At 35.7% G+C, this 17,001-nt stretch overlaps 1 protein-coding gene across 1 annotated transcript in view; it reads right to left on the bottom strand.

Moving 5' to 3' along the window:
* The window catches only part of RABEP1 (rabaptin, RAB GTPase binding effector protein 1), an 82,672-nt gene extending 70,191 nt beyond the window's left edge, over positions 1-12,481 (bottom strand). Inside the window, exon 1 of the mRNA XM_008573447.1 lies at positions 12,358-12,481. The gene's annotated coding sequence lies outside the window, so the exon portion shown is untranslated. The remainder of the gene's footprint in view (positions 1-12,357) is intronic.
* Positions 12,482-17,001: the final 4,520 nt, after the last annotated feature.

Genomic DNA, 17,001 nt, shown 5'->3' with positions numbered 1-17,001 from the left:
GGGGGGGGGGGGGGGGGGGGGGGGGGGAGGGAGGGAGGTTTCGGTAATGGGCCACAATTATCAACCACATTGTATATTGACAAAATAAAATAAAAAGAATGATGTTAGCTATAGGGATTTTGTAGATTTTATCAAGCTGAGGAAGTTCCCTCTACTCCTCGTTTCCTGAGTTATTATGATAAATAGGTGCTAAACTGAGTCAAATGCATTTTCTTCATCTATTGATATATGATCACATAATTTTTCATCTTTAGCCCGTTGATGTGGTAAATTACATTGATTTTTGAATTTTGGACCAGTCTTATGTACCTAGGATAAATGCCACTTGGCTGTGGTATATAACTATTTTTATACGTTGCTGAATTAGATTTGCTAATATTTTGTTGAGGATTTTTGCATCTATGTTCATGAGAGATATAGGTCTGTAATTTTCTTTTCTTGTAAGGTCTTTGCCTGGTTTTAATGTTAGGGTTGTGCTGGCCTCATAGAGTATGTTAGGAAGTATTTTCTCTGTTTCTCTTCTGAAAGACACTGTAGATAATTGAGATAATTTATTCTTTACATGTTTGGTAGAATTCACCACTGAACACAATTGGGCATGGTGCTTTCTTGTTTGGAAGGTTATTAATTATTGATTCGATTACCTTAACAGATTCAGCTAATCAGATCATCTATTTCTTGTGTGAGTTTTAGCATATTGTGTCTTTCAAGGAACTGGTCCATTTCATCCTGGTTATCAAATCTTTGGGCACAGAGTTGTTTCATAAGTTTCCTTTATTATTCTTTTAATGTATGTGGGATCCATGTGATGTTCCCTTTCATTTCTGATGTTAGTAATTTCTCTCTTTTTTTTTTATTAGTAATTAGTAATCTCTCTTTTTTACTTAGCCTGGGTAGAGGCTTATTATATTTTTTGTATTTTCAAGAAACCAGCTTTTTTGTTAATTGTCTCTATTGATTTCCCATCTTCAATTTCATAGATTTCACATCTTTTTTGTAATACCTTTATTGAGATATGATTCACATACCAAATAATTCACCTAAAGTGTACAATTTTTTTTTTTTTGGTATATTCACAAACTTGTGCAGCCATCACTACAATCAATTTTAGAACATTTTCAGCATCCCAGAAAGAAACCCTGTATCCTTTATCACCCTCCAACTCCCCAGCCCACCAGCCCTAGCAACCACTAATACATTTTCTATCTCTATAGGATGCCTATTCTGAATATTTCATATACACAGAATCATACAATATGTGATCTTTTGTGACTGGCTTTGTTCACTTAGCATGTTTTCAAGGTTCATCTATGGTGTAAAGAGTACCAGTACTACAGTCCTTCTTTGGATGAACAGGATAAATCACATTTTGTTTATCCATTTGTCAGCTGATGAACACTTAGTTTGTTCCCCACTTTTTGGCTATTACAAATAATGCTGCTATGGAAATCCATGTACTAATTTGTATATAAATGTGTTTTCATTTTTCCTATTTATATATCTAGGAGTGGAATTGTTGGGTCAAATGACAACCCTATGTTTAACTGTTTTCCAAAGCAAATGCATCATTTTACATTCCTGCCAGTAGTGAGTGTATCAGGGTATCAATTTCTCCACGTTCTTGACATCTGTTAATATCCAACCTATTATAGCCATCCTAGTGGGTGTGAAGTGACATCTCATTGTAATCTTGATTTGTATTTCCACGATAGTTAATGACATTGAGCATCTTAACACATGCTTATTGGCTTTCTGTATATCTTCTTTGGAGAAATATCTATTCAGATCCATTGCCCATTTTTGAGTTATTTGTCTTTTTAGTGTTGAGTTGTAAATTATTTATGTGATATAGATAAAAATTCCTTATCTGATATATTATTATTAAAATTTTGCCCCATTTTATGGGGTGCTGTTTTACTTCCTTGACAGTATCCTTCGTAGCACAAAAATTTTTAATTTTGATGAAGTCCAATTTATCTAATTTTTCTTTTATTGCTTCCACTTTTAGTGTCATATCTAAGAAATCACTGCCTAATCACCTAGGTTTTCTTCTAAGAGTTTATTGTTTACCTTTTACACCTACATTCTTACAGATTTTGAGATCCAATCTCATCCATTTACATGTGGATATCCAAATGTCTCAGCACGATATCCAAATGACTCAGCACAATTTGTTGAACAGACTATTTTTCCCTTAACTGAATTGTTTTGGAACTTTGTAGAAAAGCAATTCATGATATATGTGAAGGTTTATTTCTGGAGTCTCAAGTCTATTCCATTGATCTATGTCTGTCTTTATGCCAGTGCCACATTGTCTTGACTACTGTTGCTTTATAATACGTTTTGAAATCAAGAAGTTTGAGTATTCCAACTTTGTTCTTTTTTTCAGAATATAGTAGCATTCTAGATCCCTAGAACTTCCATATAAATTTTAGAATCAGCCTGTCAACTTCTACAAAGAAGCCAACTGGAACATTAAAGAGTACTACATTCAATCTGTAGATTAATCCAGGGAGTAGTACCCCCATAACAATATTAAATCTTCTGATCAATGAATATGGGATGTCTTTCCATTCACTTAGATCTTTAATTTCTTTTTCTTTTTCTTTTTTTTTTTTTTTGCACCTGGCCAGTATAGGGTCCTTTAATTTAGCAGTGTTTTGAAGTTTCCAGAGTACAAATTTTGAACTTATTTTGTTAAATTTATTCCTAAGTACATTATTCATTTTGATGCTACTGTAAATGAAATTGTTTTCTCAATTTCATTTTCAGATTGTTCACTGCAAGTGAATAGAAATACAATTGATTTCTGTATATTGATCTTGTATCCTGAACCTTGCTGAAATTATTGGTCCAAATAATTTTTACTGAGGGCCGGCCCATGGCTCACTCGGGAGAGTGCGGTGCTGATAACACCAAGGCCGCGGGTTCGGATCCTATATAAGGGATGGCCAGTTGGCTCACTGGCTGAGCGTGGTGCTGACTACACCAAGCCAAGGGTTGAGATCCCCTTACCAGTCATCTTTTAAAAAAATAATAAATAAAAAAAAATTTTTTTTTTAAATTTTTACTGGATTCTCTTGGATTTTCTACATAAAAGAGAATATTTACTGAGAATAGTAAATAATTTTACTTTTGGATTCCTTTATTTTCATTTTTTTATTTTTTGCCTAATTGCCCTCAATTCTAATGTTAAGTAGAAGTGGTGAGAGTGGATATTGTTGTCCTGTTCCAGATTTTAGAGGCGACGCATTCAGTCTTTAAACACAAATCAATGTTAGCTCTGAGTTTTTTGTATATGTCCCTTAGGTTGACAAAGTTCCCTTCTATTCCTACTTTAGTTGTTTATCATGAAAGTGTGTTGAATTTTGCCAAATACTTTTTCTGTTTCTATTGAGATGATCATGTGTTTTTGTTTTTTATCCTGTTGGTGTGGTGTATTATATTAATTGATTTTCAGATGTTGAACCAATCTTGCATTCCTGGGATAAATTCCATTTGGTCATGCTGCATGTTTCTTTTTACATGCTGCTGAATCTGATTTGCTGGTACTTCGTTGAAGATTTTGTCATCTATATTCCTAAGAAATATTGGTCTAAGTTTCTTTCTTGTGATGTCTTTTTTTGGTTTTGGTATCAAGGTAATACTAGCCTCACAGAATGAGTGGGGAAGTGTCCCCTCCAGTATATTTTTTATAAAATATATTCTGAGGTAGTACTGTTAATTTTTTCATATTGAATATTTAATATTCAATAATAAGGTAGTATTACAATATATACTCATCCCTGAGTATCTGACTGGTTCCAGGACTCTACAGATATCAAAATCCATGGATGTTCAAGTCCCTTATATAAAATGGCATAGTAATTTGTACATAACCTACACACATCCTCCCATATATGTTAAATCATCTCTAGATTACTTATAATACCTAATACAATGCATATGTAAAGTAAACAGTTGTTATACTGTATTGTTTTTTTAATCTGTATCTTTTTATTATTGTATTTGGGTTTTCTTCCGAGTATTTTCTATCCACAGTTGGTTGAATCCATGGATGTGGAACCTGTAAATACAGAGGGCCAACTGTATTCAATAATAGGACTGAATAATTAATTCTTCAATCATAATATGGCCTCCTCATAGAAACAAAACTGTCCTTAACTTTCCAATTTTTATAACTCAATTGTTTTTATTTTATTGCATTGGCTAGAAGAATCTCCACTACAACAATGAATTAAAGCACTGATAACTGGCCTTCTTATCTCATTTTACATGCTCAGGTATTTCCCCTTCAGTTCCTAGTTGCTAAGAGTTTATACTACTAATGGGTGTTAAATTTTATTTAACATTGCATTCCTAGTATGCACTTCCACTTGGTCATGACATACTATTTTCTAACACTCTACTAAAGTTAATTTTATTTAGGATTTTAAAGTCTATGATCATAAATGATATTGCTCTATTATTATACTAGCACTAGTGCTTCCTGTTTGGGTATCAATGTTATACTAACCCCATGAAATGAACTGGATAGCTTGCTCTCTCCTGTTTCTGACATAGTATATAAAAGATAGGAACTACTTGTTCATTGGAAAGTTAACAAAATTTGCCTATAAAACATCCTAAGGAGTTCCAGTCAAGATGGCGGAATAGACAGTCCCAGGGTCACTCTCTCCCACAAATCAACCAGTTTACAACTACAAAAAAGCAATGACAGCCAAGGTGGGGTCACTAGAGCTCAGGGGAAAAGGAGGAGAGACCTGTGGAGTACATGAAGGCAGGAGAAGCCACGATTAGAGAAAGAAAGAACCACTCGACCTTTTGAATCCCATCCCAGCCATTTCCAGGCTGGAGCTGCTGAGCACACAGAGCAGGAGCTAGCAAAAGCTGCAGCTGTGCCCTTCAGATGAAGTTGTTTGGAGGCGGCAGGGAAGAAGAGGGATTTGGTGGTGCCCAGGCCAGCAAGACCACTAATAGGGTTCCTGTGGAACCACATAGGAGTGAGGAGCCAGAACAACTGAGAAAAGGAGCCACTCAGAGGCCACTGAGTCATCACAAGGGAATGGAGCACAGCCCATCCAATGGGAAGTATTTGGAGCACAGGCTGTGGGGGAGACAGACCCACTGGGGGAACACTGGGGCACAGCAAGGACAGCTGATCTGGCCCCCAAATCAGCATAGGACCACTCGGATGAGACTGGTCCAGAATACAGAATTGCAAGGGGTGTAGTTTGATGACCCAGACCAGTGTTTCTACACAACCCAGGTGCACTGGATCTCACTAGACCTGGAAGTACCTATAAAGTCAACCATTATAACCTGAGCTGCACAAAAAGCCTTCCACAGGGAATCAGCAGCAAAGCAGCAATTTAGCTCAACCACAGGGCTCAAGTACTGGTTCCCATAGGAAGTTCACCCATTTTGGAAGTAAGCAAAGGACAACAAATTAGTTCCAGCACAGAGGTGAAGTGGTGGGAACAGCAAATAAACAACACAGAACTGAAAGAAAAAACAAAGTACCCACAACCAGAGACACAGTTTGATGTTAACTAGTAAAGGTCTCACTTCACCAAAAAACACCTATAACACCCAGAAAGACTGGAAGTCCCCTGGGTACCAAGCCAGAAAGGGGGGAGGGCTGGGGACCTCAGCCATGACCTCTGACACCCACAACCAGTCCCAAGGGTGGGGTCCAAGGACCTCGGCCACACCCTGACACGCACAATCAGCCCAGTGACGACCACCAAGCTGCCGCAGAAAACGGCCCAGGCTCTCCCAATCTGGGGCAGTGTGGGGCTGAGGGTCTTGGCCATGCACCCCCAACGCCTGCAACCAGCCCAGTGATAACCACAAGCTGCCAGAGGAAGCATCCTGGGCTCTCCCAAGCAGGGGCAGTGGGGGACCTCATGCCTCAGCCACACACCCCCCAACATGTGCAACCATCCCAGCAACAACCACCAAGCCACAACAAGAAGGGCCCTGGGTTCCCCTGCTGGGGTGGTGGGGAGCAAGGGCTTTTGCCACACCCCTGACATCTACACCCAGCCTGGCAATAACCAAGCCACCACTGGAAGCCCCCTGATCTCCCCTGTGGGTATGAGGGGGGTGCCACGGCCTCAATCCTGCCCCCCTCCTCCTTCCTCCTTCTTCCATCCCATTTCCTTCTCCTTTCCCCTCTCCTCCTCCCTCCCAACTGCTCCACAACATCACAGAATGTTAAAAAATAATTATATTAATTTAAAAAATTTTTTTAAATAATAAATAAATAAATACCCCTAAGCCTGTGGCATCTTTTGTAAAGAACTATATTTGATTGATCCAGTTTCTTCTATGGTTACTGGTTTATTCAGGTTTTCTATCTGGGGTAATTCTGGTTAACTCAAATTTCCTGGGAAATTATTCATTTTACCTAAATTTCCAAGATTTTTGGCATAGAAACACTCCAGTAATTAAGTACCCTTTTAATTTTGTCTTTACTAGTTTCTTCCAGAAGATGGTTTTTTTTATTTTACTGAGCTTAATTCCTACTTTATTTTCTACATTATTAATCTTTTCTTTTCTACCTTTTTTTTTTTTTTTTTGACAGCTGGCTGGTATAGGTATATAAAACCTTGATCTTGTGTTATAACACCACACTCTAACCAACTATGCTAACCAGCCAGCCCTTCCATTATTTTCTATTATTATTTCCTTTCTTGTATTTTCTTTGGGTTCACTTTTTCTAGCTTCTAGAGTTGAACACTTAGATCATTTATTTTCAACTTCTTATGACTACTAATGAATTAATTTGAATAAATTATAAACTTACTTTCAAAGTACTGTTTTAGCTGCATCCCACATATATCTTTATTGTATTCTCAATATTTTGCAATCTCCATTGTAATTAGCTTCTTAAAGTAAGAACTATTTAGAAATTCATTCTTAGTTTCCAAATTAACAAAAAACATATTTACATTTGTTTAAAATATTTCAAACTGCATTAGATAAGAAAACATAATAGGTATTTTGATTCTGAAATATGTTGAGCCTTCCTTTGAGATGTACTAGACAAATTTTTAAGTATTCTGTATGAATATAAAAGAAGTACATATTTTGTTTCTTGGATTGATAGACTCTTTGAGTACCTCCCATTTGTTCACTTATCAATTTCTCATGTATTATCTCTACTAGTTCTTTTAGTGATTATGTAAGTGATAAATACTCTTAGTTTTTGTATACCTGAAATATCTATTTTGCCCTCAGTCTTGAATAATTTAGCTGCATGTAAAATCTAAGGTTGACAATTATTTTTTCTCTGCACTTTGAAGACTGAAGAATTTCATTTTCTGATACCTACTGTGCTTATGTGTTAACTCCTGTTAGTGTAACTGCTTCTTCCCTCTGGTAGCTTTTAACATTTTCTTTTCATTCCTTATGTTCTACTGTTTAAGATGTGTCAAGGTATGAATTTACTGTTATTTATCCTGCTTGATACTCAGTATGTTGAGAACTCACATTTTCTTTTTTTTTTTTTTAATTTTTATTGAATCATAATTGGTTATAGATATTTTGGAGATTCAATGTTGACATCTGTTGATCAAATCAATATTACTAGTATATATATTGTTACAAATTGTACTTATTCTTTATGCCCCTTGTCCAATCTCTCCCTATCCCCCATCTCCCTCCTCCCAAGAACTCACATTTTCTTTAAAGCTCATAAAATCTGTTATTTTCTTCTCAAATATTCTCTACTATTCCACCCATTCTCTTTTCCTGGAACTCTTTTTAGATGTGTGTTGGAGGCTCTCAATTCATCCTCTACGTCTAGGTATGGTCTTTGATATCTGTCAAACTCTCTTTGTCTCACTAGGAGGGAGAGCTCCTCAACACTCTTTTCTAATCTGCTAAAACCTCTGTGTCCTGTCCACAGTTTAAACCACTTCTTAACCTTATTTCACTTTTTATATTTTGTTTCCAAGGTTTCTAATGGTTTTTAATTCTTAATTTTCTGAATACACTCTTATTTCATTTCCATATCTAAGTGCAAGTTTATGGCATCTGAACCACAAATAGCTTTGTAAACGCAGATTTTCACTACTGAAATTCTGGTTAGTTAGCATCAGAGCTTTATATAAATTATGACCACATATAAAGTCCTTTTGAACACCACTAGAAAATTTCACTGTCTTCTGCTGATTAAAATGAGCTCTATTTCTACTATTTTCCTCCAAATTGAGAACTCTATGGCCTTTTGTTTGGTGCCTCATGTAACAGGCTCTTACTCATTGCCCAAGACTAAGGATTTTCAAAACACAAAACACAAACCCTGCTGCAGTGCCAAGCTTTGTATTGAAGTTGGTTAAAGAAGGAACAATAACTCAGAAAATACCTTTTTCAAGTTCAACAAAAAGCAACAAAACTTTCAGAAATATTTATAACATTCCCAGTTGAAGTCAGCTGGGAAAAGAATGGGTACTACGGCAAGGACAGGCAGTAAGATGAGTCAAAAGGAAATCATCTCTTTTATAAGCATTTCTCATTGCTTTTTCCATTTATATTTCAGCTATTCTCCAAATAAATGCAAACACAGCTATTACTACACCAAAGCAAAAGCTATTCCTACTGGGAAGAAAAACAGTGTTTGAACTTCTGGGGTAACCTTGACCTGGTTTGCTAAAACATAAAACAAAGACTGCTGAGCATATCAAAACCATGGCATATACTGTTAACACCTGAGACTATCATAAAAGACTAGGTTTAGACTTCATGGTTGATGCAATAATATAAGCTCCTGCTTTATAGAAAATCTTTAAATTTTATTTTTATTATGATACAGGCAAACAGCCAAGATAAACTAAATAATCAGCATTGACCTTTTAAACACTATGTGTTTTTTTTAAGGAATGCCACCAAAAACTCTCAGAAAGGATAAAAATAGTCCCTGAAATTTTGAAAAAGTTACCTCAACTGTTCTCTATGGCCAGCTTAAGTTTACTGAGAACTTCAGACAGTAAAAATACAGTAGTCCACAAGAGATTATTTATTCGGTCTATATGTCATTAAAGCAATTTTACCATTACAAATGTCTTGTTGAACTAAAATCCACATTAAAAACCGTTTAATTCGGACCGGCCCGGTGGCGCACTGGAGAGTGCGCCGCTTGGGAGCACGGCGGAACTCCCGCCAAGGGTTCGGATCCCATGTGGAGACCAGTTCCCGCTCACTGGCTGAGCGCGGTGTGGGCACAACACCATGGGTTGCGATCCCGTTGCCAGTCCCCGGTCCGGGCGCGACACCAAGGGTTGCGATCCCGTTACCGGTCAGTAAAAAAAGACAAAAAAAAAGGGAAAAAAAAAAACCGTTTAATTCAGAAACATAAAACTGCAATTAATAACTCAACTCAGAAATAAGAGGTTCGGGGACGGCTGGTTAGCTCAGGTGTTTAGAGCACAGTGTGGCTAACACCAAGGTCAAGGGTTCAGATCCCTGTGCTGGCCAGCCACCAAAAAAGAGAGTGTCATGGCCATTTTCATTTCTTCAGACCTATACTCTGAATAATACCACTCAAGAGCGGTGGTCTTCAACAGCTTTTCCCCCATCCTGAATTTGACAATGGTTCACTGCCCTGTTGTATAAAAACTTCTTTGTGGTATCAAACTAGAGGGATGATTTAAAATATCAGTGTCAGTAACAAAAAGTGGATTACTAATAATTGTGTAACAAATCTTTTGGCAGGTCAGGTGATTGTAAAGTCTGCTTTCAACAAAATTGAAGGAAGACCTAATTGAGTTGTTAGATGATAGGATAAAAATATTCTGACGCTAAACCACTATGTAATTTAACATCTAATTCAGAAAGAGTTAGGAGAATTGAATAATAATTGCTATAATAAAGCTCCTTCTATCTCTACCTATTTATTTATAAGACCAAGGGTTCTCACAATTTATATTTATCTAAAAAAACAAAAACAAAAGAAACTGTGATAGAATTGATACTGAAACTTATCTTTTTCCAGCAGTAAATAATATTCATCCAGAGATTAATGACTTAATTGGGAGACCCAATATATCTCTTAAATGGAAAGAGCTGCATTTCCCTTTTTTTTGGGTGGGTTGGGTGGGGTCTAGCTGGCTGGTACAGGGATCCAAACCTGTGATCTTGGTGTTACCAGCACCACACTCCCCCAGGTGAGCTAACCAGCCAGCCTATTTCCAATAATTTTTACATTTTAATAATTATTTTTTTAAATGTGTTAAAATATAGTGTTATCAATTGTGTACTTCTAATAATTATAATAATATTTCAGTACAGAAGAAATTTTTTACTTTAGGCCAGTGGTTGTCAAAGGATGGTCCATGAACCAAAAACATCATCATCACCTGGTAACTTGCCAAAAATACAAATTCTGGGATCCCACAGACCTAGTGAATCAGAAACTCTGGGGGTGGGGACCAGCAATCTTTGTTTTAACAAACCTTAATTTTAATTCTGATGCACATTAAGGTTTCAGAACCACTTTTTTTTTTTTTTTTTTTTTTTTTTACTTCCTATATAAAGATGACCGGTAAGGGGATCTCAACCCTTGGCTTGGTGTTGTCAACACCACGCTCAGCTAGTGAGCCAACCGGCCATCCCTATGTAGGATCCGAACCCGTGGCCTTGGTGTTATCAGCACCACACTCTCCCGAGTGAGCCATGGGCCGGCCCAGAACCACTTTTAAGAATAAAATTCTAAGAGAGATGTAAAAAAGAAAACCCAGCTCAAGGAGGAAGACAACATAAAATTTCTGCTAAAGAGCTTATTCATGTATTACTTGTTTTTAAATGGAAGGTGATGGATATTAAATTACTATATTTTGATTCCACTAGATGTGTTTAAAAACATAAAGTTTTTTTTGTTGTTCTTTTTAAAGATGACTGGTAAGAGGATCTTAACCCTTCACTTGGTGTTGTCAGCACCATGTACTCCCAAGTGAGCTAACCGGCCATCCCTATATAGGGATCCGAACCTGTAGCCTTGGTGTTATCAGCACCACATTCTCCCAAGTGAGCCACAGGCCGGCCCTTAAAAACATAAAGTTTTAATTTACTTTAACCTCCAAGTACTGACAATGATATCCTTCACATCTTTTTAAACTTAAAAAATTTTAAACATCAATTTTAAAATGTGTAAGAGATATATAAGTATATAAATATTTTATGGAGTACCTAAATTAAAAAGTTGGATGATTATTAGTCAAGAGCAGGGGTTCTCAAACTGTGGTCCTTGGACTAGTAGTAAATGGAATCATCTAAGAGCTTATTAGAAATGCAAATTCATGGGCCCCACTGAAACATACTGTAGTTTAACAAGCTCTCCAGCTGATTTCTATCGATGTTAAGGTTTGAGAGCCACTGTTCTAGACTAAAGCAGTACTTTAAAAAAAAAAAAAAAAAAAAAAAAAACTAATCCCAGAAATTCTGATTCAGTAAATCTGCAGTGGGACCCAAATACTTGCATTTCTAACAACTTTCCCAGGATGGTGATGCTGTTGTTCCAAAATCACACTTTGAGAACCGCTGGTCTAGAGGACTGTGGAAACCATATCCCTACTATTCTAGGTCAATACTCAGAATGTAAACCCCTTCCCTGATCCTAGGATTAGTTCCTCCACCATATTATCTCATGTATATTACTTACACATTTTCCTTTTTAACAACTCATCACACGATTACTGAACACCTATTTTCCTCAATTGAATTCAATCAAGTTAAAGAACCACATGAATCCTTACTCCATCTGTATACTCAGCACCTAAGCATAATATCTGCCTCATGGTAGTTATTAAACAACTATTTATCGATAAATAACTATACATTTGTTGATTAATTCCATGAAATGTCAATTTTAATATAACATTGCTAAAGCTATTATTAGAATGCCAACAGTCCTGATTTGCCCAGGACCGTACTCTCAAGTGCTAAGAGCACTGAAAGTCTCATGTCTCATGACTATGCAGCCTACCATATCAAATATCAACACTAAGGTCAAAGAAAAAGGACAAATCTGGGCTGGCAGGTCAGCTCAGCTGGTTAGAGCACAGCGTTTTAACTCTAAAGTCAAGGGTTCAGATCCCATACAGGCCAAGTGCAAAAAAAGTTTTTAAATTTTTTTTTAATTAAAAAAAAAGAAATATCTGAATAATGCATTTTTCAACTTGTTTTTCAATTCCATTCTTAACCCTAGCCTCTAAGTAGTATTCTTTTGTTATAAAATATAAGTACAAATAAAAACAAGGTTTATTCAATGATAAAATTAATACCGTATTACCAAGAAACTTAACATTTTAAGGCAATTTTAGTACAGGGACTGGGGTAAATTTATGTACTTACCCTCTTTAGCCAAATATAACTCCTTAAATTTTGCTCTCTTTTGATTAAATTCTTGCTCAAGCTGCTGCTGTGCACGTAAAAATTCTGCATTAATTTTTTCCAATTCTGCTACCCGTTGCTGAAGAGAAACTGGAAAAAAAACATACTAGTTACCAACTAATAACTTTTATTTATGAATCAAGTTACAAGAATAAATTAGTATTCCAGCTGCACATTACTATACATGAAACAAGTATTCAAGCTTCTTCCAAAGATCTAGTATATTCTAGGAAATTCTAATTTTAAAAATTGTAAGACATCTATTAGACTTAAAACACAAACTGTGAATGAGTCATGTAAATTGAAACAGCATATATAGAGTATCAAATAAGGCCAGTTTCCCCCCAAAAAAGAGCTTCTAAAGTTTCTTTGTACAACTGACAGGATGTCAATGCACTTACAGAATTGTTAAATATTAGATTATTTGAGCTATTTATCCCACAAATGAACCCACTACCAATCTTGTAATTTCCTGTTTCAAGTGTTATGAGCAAAATCTAATAGGTTCCCTGATTAGGGTAGCCATATGAGCCTGAACTATTCTTCCAATGCAAAATGATCCGTTATCATTATACTGAAATATCAAAAACCCATTCATATAGAACTGTACATTCTGTATGAACTCTCAATTACTGGAAGATTATCTAGTTTTCAGATTAATGTTGATCATGGTGTGGCAGGGACTGGGACATATTTTTTACATTAGGGGCACTCTATAATTTGGTCACAGCTGATTACTGCCTACCCTGGCCAAGCTCTTTTGGTTAAAGCACAGGGTGGGAAGTCCAAACCCTTAACCTCCTCCTTTACCCCAACATCAACCTAGCCTTTAAGCTATGACTTTAGTTATCCCTTCAGGTGATATCTACCAGTACTAATCAGCCACCCAGAAAATGATGACTTGCTTACAATTTTAACAAAGATCCGAGATTATCTTTGAAGGCCATACCTTCCCCCAACCCATTATGCAATTTAATCAAAAGTTGATTTTACAATGTAAAGAAAAAAGTCTGGAAAACGTGTACCAATGATTTATTGATGGGTAATAGAATTATGGCTAATTAATTTCTTCTATATGCTTTTCAAAGTTCGCTACAATGAGGATATACTCATATACTCCTTTCACAATAAATAATAAACTAAAACCAATACATATTTGTTCATTCCCATAACATCTCCAGACTGGCGTAAGTACAGATTTAATAGTATCAGTGCAATCCACGGCAGAAAGAGGAAAACAACTGCTGCTTTAAGTTCCATGTCATTAAAGGTAAGGAGTCATCTTGAGGAACAAATACCTAGGGTCTTTAGGTCAAAGCAATGACATCTATTCAACTGAAGGCTTGATAACTTTTCATGAAAAAGAGGGATAGGGAATCAACAGAGAAGGGAAATGTGCAAGTTATCTCTTATTTACCATTTGAAATCATGAAAGAAAACTTCTCTGTCCTATTTCTACTGGCGTTTTTGTTGTTGTTGTTGTTGTTGTTGTTGTTAAATTCTAACTGTTAAATAAATTAAACACCTCTACTACTAACACTTCAATATTACCAGTAGCTATTGATTACTGCAGGCATAGGGAAGGGCTCTGGGGAATCAAGAAAGGAGAAAAAAGATTCCTCTGTTCTTACTTTTCACTAACAACTATATCCCCCCACTCCTCCCTTCTACCAAAATGCACACATGCATGCATGTGCATGTACAAAATGCCCATGCTACTCAACCTTATTATATTTATACTTACGAATGGAGGAGAATGAATCAACAAAAACAAAAACGCAGCCAAGATTAAGTGCATTTCCACTACTCTCAACCCCATGAAGGCTCTGACCCACAGTACAGACCTAGTCCACACCCACAAGTCTGACTGGCTCTCTCCAGGCTTCAGAATAGTTTTCAATCCCAGGAATCGTGATCCCTTTGAGGATGTGTGGAGTAATTACTCTCATTTGGTTTTTGGGGGGTTTTTTTGGTTTTTTTTCGGTGGCTGGCTGGTACAGAGATCCAAACCCTTGACTTTGGTGTTACAACACGGTGCTCTAACCAACTGAGCTAACTGGCCAGCCCTTGTGGATTTTTTTTTTTTTTTAATTAAAAAAAGTAATAATCCACCTCAACTACTTCTAACATACTGCCAATTCTATAATACATTAAAAACCAAAATAACTGCTTTTTACAAGAATGCCTTTAATGCTACATCAAGAAAAATCAATTCACCCTGAAAGACAACAGGAAAGTTTACAAACATATCCTAACGCTTTAGCAACCAACCACAAATCACACTAAAAATAGTTCTCATCACACGAAATGTTTTATTATTTTTCTAATGGTGATGAACAGTTCACAATAATTAGCTAACAGTTCATATAAAAAGTACTTAGTGTGGCATAGAGAAAAAATTTGATTAATGTCAGCTTTTATTAATAAACTAGTACTATTTATTTAACGAATAAAGATAAAAAGTAGAGTGATCAAGTGACTTTATATGTAGCCAGAAAAGACCAGAAGTCACTTCCAACCTCATGATTCTGACTCAGTTCCATGTTTAGACTTCCAACTCATACCCTTCCCTATTACTAGGTATCTTCACAGCATCATGGACAAATTAATTAGTGCTCATACCAACCTTCAACAATATTAACACTTCTGAAATTTAGCAGCTGAGGGTATCCGTGTGTCAACCTCCATTAACCATTCCACACATTCCATATATTGTTGCCTTCATTTGAGTAATAAGAAAAAGGGGGAAACTTTCTAATGAAATGGCTACCTTTAATGCTTGACATCCAAAAGGAAAAATTACTCTATCGCTTAGTCAAAATGTCTGAATTAAGCAACAGCAATACAGAAAGAAAGGAAAAAGAAAAAAATATTAGGGTAAATAAATAGAAGACCTAATAATTCATAGATATATCTCTTTCCCTAATTTTGATATGAATGAGAGAACATGCAATAATTTAAAAATACTTTTAAGTCCCAAGCTGCGTCCTACTACTACATTCTTCTAATAAGAAGAACATTGTACTAAATCTGATGAGACATACGCAATAGGAGAAGGAAAAAAAGCAGTCTGGGTCAAAATATTTTCATTTAAAGATTTTCAAGATCCAAGAAAACATCTATTTGAACAATAGAATGTAACTCCTTCGGGAAAAAAGAATCAGAACAGTTCTTGAAACTCAGGAGTCTTAACTCGTGTATCACTGGGTCTTAAAATGAACCTATTAAGTATGATACATACATCCATTTAATGGAATAACATCAAGCCAGAAAAAGTATATTAGATAAAAAGAACATGATAGAAAATTATATACAGCACAATATGAGCTATACAAAAAATATACAGAAAAAAGACTGGAAAGAATATGCCAAATGATGGCCTCTCTGATAATTAAAACCATAAATTATATTGATTAGATTTGAATTAAAAAGTAATAAATGCTTTACCTTTTTCTGTCTTCATGATTATAATTTTATCATTCCACCTCAAACTCTGCATTCATAAAAAGTGCACATAATTTATTTCAATGGTCTTAAGATATCTTAACCCACAAAATAATCATTTTTAAACTACACCTAATTTTTCCGGGACTAGCAATTTGCTAAAATAAACTTTAAAAAAATAATAATAATAATCTCTTCTGTTTCAGAAGTGGCTTTCCACCTAGCAAGCTACCTTCTCTCTGTGCTCTAAAGCTTATACCTCCAGACTTTTCTAGGAATTACTGAAAGTGATTATTATTTGCTGTAAACCTACCAACTAAATTGTGCTTTGATTAGGATCACATTTAAACAAATCCATAATAACTCAGCATGCCTTAAAGAGGAAGGGAGGGTCAGAGAAAGAAGAGTGGATGGGTCTATAGTAATTAGAGATAACTATATAGAGAATATTCATCACAAACAGCAATCCACAGGCAGGTAATTAGGTTAATACTACCTACCAATCACTTTACAATATTAGATCAAATAGATGTGGCATTTGGGCATCAGTTTTTCCATAACAGTAAAGATAATCACAACTCCTAAGTACAACAGAAAGTTGTCATTCCACTTCACATAATCCCACTTTACTTTATATAATCCCAAAGATACCTAACTTTAGCAACTATAAGAAAATGCTCCCTTTTCCCTTTCCATTTACTCATATAAACCTGTTCTAAAACTGAATAACCTAAGAAGTTTACACAGAGCAACTTCACAGCCTTCTGTGAATCGATGTGAAAAATCTTATTTATTTGTTTATTTATTTTTGCAACTCTTTTAAAGCAATTAGGTGTCATAATAATTCAGCTAGAGGATAACACTTAAGATGATGGGTTTCAAATAAGAAAGCCAATTAATTACTTCTTACCTAAAGATTAGGTGTTTATGTAAAACTACCTGAAGAAGTTATTAGGAATCCAGGAAAAACATTAAGTGAAAGAACAAACTGGCATTATTTGTTAATTAAGGGGGAAAATGAGATAATGAAAAACTACTTAAGAGATTCTTCAAAAGGGTAAAAGAAGGATTAAGTAGAAAGAAGAAACAATGGTAAGCCTGATTGGGGAGGAGATGGCAGGGGTGGCAAGGGTGGCAGTGGGAAAATCAAAGTACACAAGA

The sequence above is a fragment of the Galeopterus variegatus genome, unplaced genomic scaffold (assembly GCF_000696425.1).
Source record: "Galeopterus variegatus unplaced genomic scaffold, G_variegatus-3.0.2 Scaffold923, whole genome shotgun sequence".
In the NCBI taxonomy this organism is placed as follows: domain Eukaryota; kingdom Metazoa; phylum Chordata; class Mammalia; order Dermoptera; family Cynocephalidae; genus Galeopterus; species Galeopterus variegatus.
This window is presented reverse-complemented; position numbering and strand designations above follow the sequence as displayed.